Genomic DNA, 9,074 nt, shown 5'->3' with positions numbered 1-9,074 from the left:
ACTTCTCCTTCTCAGTACAACTAAAAACCCTGGATACTTTATATAAAATGAAAGAACACTCTGAAAAGAGAGAAAGTGGTAAACTGACTTTGAGGTCCCTAAGAGCCTGGGAATGACATGACGTGACTTCCCTGAGGGTTTTTTCTTCCCCTCCTCTTTTACCTCACATATCCCAGATTTGGAGATTAAAAAAGGCCTTACCATGACCCAATCATATATATGCTATTTACAAGAAAATCCCCCAAATATAATGAAGTGAACATATTGCAAGGAAAGGAATAGAAAAAGACATCACGCAGGCCAGCCAGTGGCAGGGTGGTTAAGGCAGCTAGATCCCACATGGCTGATTAGGCGGTTTGAGCCCTGGACTCAAGAGCTTGAAAAACACTGGGCACATGTGCATGCATGCTCAAAATCCTAAGAGGGAAATGGAAGAAAAGACACTGCAACATGGCCATCCCCACTTTGAGAATGCTTTCTCATTTTTCCTTTTTCTCTGGCAAGTGCACGCATCCTATAGTCAAGTTAAAAAAGAAAAAGATATATCATGTCAGCATTGATGAAAGAAAGCTGCATTCATTGCTATATTACTAACTGATAAAGTAGACTTCACGGCAAAGAAAATGATCAGAGACAGAGACACACATATATAACAACAGAGAGTCAATGCACCAAGAAGACATAGCAATTGCAAATATGCACATAACAGGGACCAGGTAAAGGCACAGTGGTAACATAGCTGGGCCCATACGAGAGAGACCCTGGGTTCATATTCCATGATGTCCCTAAACATGCTGGGAGCATGTACACAAAACCATGATCCAAGCTGACTGAGACCAGGGGTGGATCACAGCACAGTAACCCAGCTGGGACTGCCAGTTTTTCTCTTTCTCTCTCCAAAAAAAAATAGATAAGTAAACTCTGAATTTAAAAAGTGGATATGAACTACACCACAAAGTTGCAAAATATATGAAACAGGATCTAATAGAACTAAAACAAGAAATAAATAAATCCACAAATTAAAGACTTTAACACTCCTCAATAACTAATAGAACTAGACATAAAATCAACAAGATTATAGAAGAAGTTGACAACACCATTAACACTTTGAAGTGTTTACTTACAGAACACCATGAAGACAGCAATCTAGACTCTTTACCAAAACACACAAAACATACAGCAATAATGGAACATATACTATGCCATAAAACACACCTCGATTTTGGTATGTTCTTTGATAACAGAATCAAAGTAGAAATCAATAAAAGAGAGATCATAGGAAAATTTCCAAATACTTAGAAATTTAAAAAACACACTGCCAGATAATTCATGGGTAAAAAAGGAAGTCTCAAGGGAAATTAAAAAAACAAAAACAAAAACAAAAAAAACACCTGAATGAAAATGAGAATATATACCCATTAAGTTGTAGAAAATAGCTAAAGAAGTGCTAATCAAAAATTTTATGGTATTAAATGCTCACATCAATAAAAAAAAGTCCTGGGGCCAGCAGGTGGCATGGTGGTAAAGATGCTGGACTCCCACATGGCCGACCATGGTTCGAGTCTCAGACCTGCCTGGCAGCCTGCTTTTTCATTTTATTTTTCTTTCTCTGTCTCTCTCTGGTGAGCACACATGCTCTATGTCAAATTTTAAAATAATAATAATAATAGTAACAGATAAAATTAAATAAGTAATTCTTTAAAAGAAAAATGGGACCAAGATATATTGTAATGGATACATTGCTAGACTCCCACATAGTCGATCGCAGTTCAAGTCCTGGACCCGGTGGCTTAAAACTCATGCTGGTTGTATGTGCATGCATGCCCAAGATCCCAAGAGGAGAATGGAGGCGGAGGGATTGTGGTGTGGCCATCCCCCCAGGGGTTAATTTCTTGCTTTCTGTCTTTCTGTCTCTCCGGCAAGGGCATGCGGCCTATAGCAATACACTCACTCTCTCTCTCTCTCTCAAAAAAAAAAAAAAAAAAAAAAGAATAAAAAATAAAAATGAATAAAAAGAAAAATAGCCCCAAGCCACTCAAGTGGCATGGTAGTTAAGATGGCTGGATCTCACATGACCAACCGCATAGTTTGAGTCTTGGACCTGGAGGCTTGAAAAATATATCTGGTGCATGTGAATGCATGCTCAAAAACCCCAGAGAAGAGTAGAGAAGGGAATGTAGCATGGTTATTCCCCTACGGGGTGATTTCTCACTTTCTCTCCCCTCCCCCATCTCTCTTCAGTGAGCACACACACCCTATAGCCCCCTCAAAAAAAAGGAAAAAAAAAGACCCCAAATCACCTCAAGAACCTAGAAAAATAACAAAATAAATCTTAACCAAACAAAAGGAAAGAGAGCATAAATCAAACTGAAAACAAAAGCAATAGTAAAAATAAAAGAAACAAAGTGATTCTTTATTAAAAAAATTAGTAAACTAATAAACCTCTAGCAAGATTTATAAAGAGAATATACAAATTACCAAGGTCAGAAATGATAGAGGATATCACTACAGAACCTCCAGACACAAAGATAAGAAAACAGTGCAAATAATTCTACACCCATAAATTTGGTATTTTATATAAAATTGACCGATCCATCAAAAAACACAAAGTACAAACTACGACTCACATTAAATAATTTAAATAGCTCTTAAGAAAACTAAATTTGTGGGACCAGCAGTTGATGTAATGGCTATGTTGCTGGACTCCCATGTAGTTGACTGCAGTTCGAGTCCCGGACCTGGTGGCTTAAACTAACGCCAGGCGCATGTGGCATGCGTGCCCAAGATCCCGAGAGGAGAATGGAGGAGAAGGGATTGTGGCGTGGCCATCCCCCCTGGGGGGTGATTTCTCACTTTCTGTCTCTCTGTCTCTCTCTGTTTTTCTGACAAGTGCATGTGCGCTGTAGCAAAAACCTCTCAAAACAGCAGAAAAAAAAAAACTCCAAAAAAAAAAAAAAAAAAAAAAAGAAAGAAAGAAAAGAAAAACTGAATTTGTGACTTTTAAATTAAAACAAAAATTCCAAATCTGGAATTTTTTAATCCTCCAGTTTCAATGGAGAATTTCTTCAAACATTTGAAGAACTAACAACAACTTTAAACAATTTCTCCCAGGAAATAGGAGGGGAAGGAATACTTCCTAGTCCAATTTACCCGACACTAAAACTACACAACGAAAGAACAAAAAAAAAAAAAAAAAAAAAAAAAAAATCCCTCATGAACACACATAAAAATTTTTAACTAATATTACCAAACAGGATTAAACAATAAATATAAAGGATTACCCACTATGACTAAGTGGAATTCACTCTAAGGTTGTACAGCTGGTTCAACACCAATGTCATCTATCCTGACATCAGAAATGGCTAAAAGTGCCAGTCAGTAGTGTGGTGGTGAAGGTGGCCAGATCCCATATGGCCAACTCCTGGATCCCACATGGTCAAATGTGTGGTTTGAATCCTAGACCTGGCAGCTTAAAAAACACACTAAGGGGAACCAGCAGTTAGCGTAATGGCTATGTCGCTGGACTCCCAAGTAGTCGACCGCGGTTCACGTCCCGGACCCGGTGGCTTAAAACTCACGCTGGGCGCGTGTGCGTGCGTGCCCAAGATCCCAAGAGGAGAATGGAGGAGAAGGGATTGCGGCGTGACCATCCCCCCTGGGGGGTGATTTCTCGCTTTCTGTCTCTATGTCTCTCTCTGTCTGTCTGGCGAGTGCACGCGCCCTACAGTGAAAATCTCTCAAAAAAAAAAAAAAAACACTAAGCACATGTACATGCATGCCCAAGATCTCAAGACCAAATGGAAGAGAAAGGATTTTAGAGTGGCCATTATCCCTGTTTCACACTAACACACACTCATGCGTGTGGTCATATACCCTCGAGCAAACTAAACAAACAAAAAACTGGTTAGAACTAATAAATGAATTCGGCAGCATATCCGGATTAAAAAAATCAACATACAAAAATCAGTTGCATTTCTGTATAGTGACAAGGAACAAACTCAAAAAAGGAAATAAAAGGGGAACCAGCAGTTAGCGTAATGGCTATGTCGCTGGACTCCCACGTAGTCGACCGCGGTTTGTGTCCCGGACCCGGTGGCTTAAAACTCATGCTGGGTGCGTGTGCGTGCGTGCCCAAGATCCTGAGAGGAGAATGGAGGAGAAGGGATTGCGGCGTGAGACCAGCCCCCCTGGGGGGTGATTTCTCGCTTTCTGTCTCTATGTCTCTCTCTGTCTGTCTGGCGAGTGCACGCGCCCTACAGTGAAAATCTCTCAAAAAAAAAAAAGGAAATAAAAGCAATTCTACTTAAAATAGCATCAAAAAGAATAAAATACATAGGAATTAACTAAGGATGTGAAAGTCTTATACAATGAAAACTACAAAAGAATGCTGAAAGAAATTTAAAATGAACTATGTAAATGAAAAGGTACCTGTATTATTGAGTTGGAAGACTGAATGCTGGTTAAAATGACAGAACTACCCAAAGCAATCTGCAAACTTAATGTAATCCCCATTAAAATCTCAATGACCTATTTTGCTGAGACAGAAAAACTCACCCTACAATGTATATGGAATCTCAAGAGATCCCAAATAACCAAAATAATCTTGAAAAAAGAATAGGAGAGCAAGGCCCAGCCTCCATGGCAAACCTGGAAGAGAATACTGGACTGCGAGCTGGAAGCCATAAAGACTGTGGATGAGGCTCTGGTACAACTGGCCTGGAAACATGCTGGTCATATGTCCAAGCCCAAGATTTTGATAGGCTGGAAGACTGGATCAAAAGGATCCCAGTATCGCCAAGCCCCGTAAAGGGTGCTTTCCTGCCCCCCTCCTCTAGCGCATGCACTCACACATACATTCTACCATAAGTTAAGAAAAAAAGAACAAAAGACCTCTTGTACAACATTGGCTATAGTCGATAACAAAATATAAGTTTGTGAGGTAATTCAAATGTTAATTAATTTAATTTCACAATGCACATATATTTCAAAATATGCTGTACACAATTAAGTGTATATAATTTTTACTTGTCAATTAAAAACTGCTTATGGGACCAGCAGTCGGCATAATGGCTATGTTGCTGGACTCCCATGTAGTCGACTACGGTTTGAGTCCTGGACCCAGTGGCTTAAACTCATGTCAGGCACGTGTGCATGTGTACCCAAGATCCTGAGAGGAGAATGGAGGAGAAGGGGAGAAGGGATTGCAGCATGGCCATCCCCCCTGGGAGGAGACTTCTCGCTTTCTGTCTCTGTCTTCCTGGTGAGCAGACATGACCTATACAAAAGCCTCTCCTGAAAAAAAAAAAACAAAACAAAACTCAAAACTGCTTAAAAAGAATGAAGGATAAGAACTCAGACTTCCTCACTTCAAAACTTACTGAAAAGAAACAGTAATTAAAACAGTATGGTAGTGGCATAGAAAGACACAGGCCACCTGGTGGCATGATAGTTAAAGTGGCTGGATCCCACATGGTCGACTGAGCAGTTCAAGTCTCAGACATGGTGGCTTCAGAATCACACTAGGCCCATGTACGTGGGTGCCCAAAATCCCAAGAGAAGAATGGAGGAGAAGGGACTGTGGCATGGCCATTCCTCCTGGGTGGGTAACTTCCCATTTTCCCTCTCTGTCTCTTAACAGTATTCGGCAGCATATCCGGATTAAAAAAATCAACATACAAAAATCAGTTGCATTTCTGTATAGTGACAAGGAACAAACTCAAAAAAGGAAATAAAAGGGGAACCAGCAGTTAGCGTAATGGCTATGTCGCTGGACTCCCACGTAGTCGACCGCGGTTTGTGTCCCGGACCCGGTGGCTTAAAACTCATGCTGGGTGCGTGTGCGTGCGTGCCCAAGATCCTGAGAGGAGAATGGAGGAGAAGGGATTGCGGCGTGACCATCCCCCCTGGGGGGTGATTTCTCGCTTTCTGTCTCTATGTCTCTCTCTGTCTGTCTGGCGAGTGCACGCGCCCTACAGTGAAAATCTCTCAAAAAAAAAAAAGGAAATAAAAGCAATTCTACTTAAAATAGCATCAAAAAGAATAAAATACATAGGAATTAACTAAGGATGTGAAAGTCTTATACAATGAAAACTACAAAAGAATGCTGAAAGAAATTTAAAATGAACTATGTAAATGAAAAGGCACCTGTATTATTGAGTTGGAAGACTGAATGCTGGTTAAAATGACAGAACTACCCAAAGCAATCTGCAAACTTAATGTAATCCCCATTAAAATCTCAATGACCTATTTTGCTGAGACAGAAAAACTCACCCTACAATGTATATGGAATCTCAAGAGATCCCAAATAACCAAAATAATCTTGAAAAAAGAATAGGAGAGCAAGGCCCAGCCTCCATGGCAAACCTGGAAGAGAATACTGGACTGCGAGCTGGAAGCCATAAAGACTGTGGATGAGGCTCTGGTACAACTGGCCTGGAAACATGCTGGTCATATGTCCAAGCCCAAGATTTTGATAGGCTGGAAGACTGGATCAAAAGGATCCCAGTATCGCCAAGCCCCGTAAAGGGTGCTTTCCTGCCCCCCTCCTCTAGCGCATGCACTCACACATACATTCTACCATAAGTTAAGAAAAAAAGAACAAAAGACCTCTTGTACAACATTGGCTATAGTCGATAACAAAATATAAGTTTGTGAGGTAATTCAAATGTTAATTAATTTAATTTCACAATGCACATATATTTCAAAATATGCTGTACACAATTAAGTGTATATAATTTTTACTTGTCAATTAAAAACTGCTTATGGGACCAGCAGTCGGCATAATGGCTATGTTGCTGGACTCCCATGTAGTCGACTACGGTTTGAGTCCTGGACCCAGTGGCTTAAACTCATGTCAGGCACGTGTGCATGTGTACCCAAGATCCTGAGAGGAGAATGGAGGAGAAGGGGAGAAGGGATTGCAGCATGGCCATCCCCCCTGGGAGGAGACTTCTCGCTTTCTGTCTCTGTCTTCCTGGTGAGCAGACATGACCTATACAAAAGCCTCTCCTGAAAAAAAAAAAACAAAACAAAACTCAAAACTGCTTAAAAAGAATGAAGGATAAGAACTCAGACTTCCTCACTTCAAAACTTACTGAAAAGAAACAGTAATTAAAACAGTATGGTAGTGGCATAGAAAGACACAGGCCACCTGGTGGCATGATAGTTAAAGTGGCTGGATCCCACATGGTCGACTGAGCAGTTCAAGTCTCAGACATGGTGGCTTCAGAATCACACTAGGCCCATGTACGTGGGTGCCCAAAATCCCAAGAGAAGAATGGAGGAGAAGGGACTGTGGCATGGCCATTCCTCCTGGGTGGGTAACTTCCCATTTTCCCTCTCTGTCTCTTAACAGTGAGCACAAATGCCCTCTAGCCAATTCAGACAGACATAAAGATCAATGCAACAGAATAGAGGACTCAGAAATAAACACTTGAGTATGTGATCAAATGATTTTTGACAAGAGTGTCAAGATCATTCGATGGAAAAAGGATAGTCTCTTTAACAAATGGTGCTGGGAAAACTGGATATCCATATGCAAAAGAATGAAGGTAGACCGCTACCAATCCCATATACAAAAGTTGGACCAATACGAATTCCATATACAAAATTTGACTCAAACTGGACCAAAGATCTAAGCGTGAGACATAAAACTCTACAATGGGCAAAAGCTTCACAACACTAAAATTTCTTGGCTAAGATGCCAAAGGAAGGACCAACAAATGGCAGAAATGGTTATGTCGCTGGCCCCCCTCCCCGAAGTAGCTGACCATGGTTTGAGGCCTAGACTCAGTGGCTTAAAACTCACCCAAGGTGTGTGTGCATGCATGCCCAGAATCCCAAGAGAAGAATGGAGGAAAAGGGATTGTGGCGTGGCCATTTCCTAGAGGGGATTTCTCGCTTTCTATCTCTCTGGAGAGTGCATGTGCCCTATAGCAAAAATCTCTCCAATAAAACGATGCCAAAGGCATAACAACAAAAGAAAAAGAAAAATTGGATTCCTTGAAAATTATTGGGTCATGGGAACCAGCAGTTAGCGTAATGGCTATATTGCTGGACTCCCACGTAGTCGACCGCGGTTCACGTCCCGGACCCGGTGGCTTAAAACTCACGCCGGGCGCGTGTGCGTGCGTGCCCAAGATCCCAAGAGGAGAATGGAGGAGAAGGGATTGAGGCGTGACCATCCCCCCGGGGGGTGATTTCTCGCTTTCTATCTCTATGTCTCTCTCTGTCTGTCTGGCGAGCGCACGCGCCCTATAACGAAAAACCTCTCAAAAAAAATAATAAATTATTGGGTCATCAAAAAAGTTATTACCGCGTTTTTGCATAGAAAAACACAGAAAAATACGTCATAACTTTGCCGACTACTCAATAAAACATAAACGTGCATGGAAGACAGTATCAGGGCCGCCTTCAGGGCCCAGAGGTAATGTGCTGCTCAAGAGAAGCTGGATCTCATAACACGACCAAATGTGGTTCAAACTCCTGGCCCGGTTGGTCTGAATCACAAAAGGCATGCACTAGAATGTCCAAGATGTGATGGGCTGAAGGACTGGAGGAAGAGGATCATGGTGTGACCAGCCCTTTGGAGCTCTTACATGTGCTCACCTGCCTGCCGTTCTCTCTCTCTCTCTCCCCTCATTTGTACATGCACACATTCTATCATGAATAAAAAGAAAAGAGTAAAAATGCAACCAACAAAAAAGTGAAGGAAAATATTTGCAAATTACATATCTGATAAAAAAAATTAATATTCAGAATACATAAGAGAACTCCTAAAACTCAACGACAACAAAACCGTATTTAAAAATGCACAAAGGAAGGCCAGCATGCTGTGGTAGTTAAGGCACTAGACTCCCACATGGCCAACCACAGTTTGAGTCCCAGACCCAGCTGCTTAAATCATGCAGGGCATGTATGCCTACAAATCGCAAGAGAAGAGAAGGGACTGAGATGTGGCCATCCCCTCCCTGGGGCGGGGGTGGGGGAGGATTTCCCACTTTCCCCTCTCTCTGCTTCTCTCTTTCTTTCTCTGACAAGCACATGTGTCCTATGATTAAAAAAAAAAAAAAAAA

At 41.4% G+C, this 9,074-nt stretch overlaps 1 protein-coding gene across 1 annotated transcript in view; it reads right to left on the bottom strand.

Annotated features, from left to right (window-relative positions):
- GIGYF2 (GRB10 interacting GYF protein 2) overlaps positions 1–9,074 on the bottom strand; it is a gene marked incomplete at its 3' end in the record, with an annotated part of 181,145 nt that overhangs the window by 46,784 nt on the left and 125,287 nt on the right.

Source organism: Tupaia chinensis, unplaced genomic scaffold (assembly GCF_000334495.1).
Source record: "Tupaia chinensis unplaced genomic scaffold, TupChi_1.0 Scaffold149383_1, whole genome shotgun sequence".
NCBI classification, from domain to species: Eukaryota; Metazoa; Chordata; class Mammalia; order Scandentia; family Tupaiidae; genus Tupaia; species Tupaia belangeri.
This window is presented reverse-complemented; position numbering and strand designations above follow the sequence as displayed.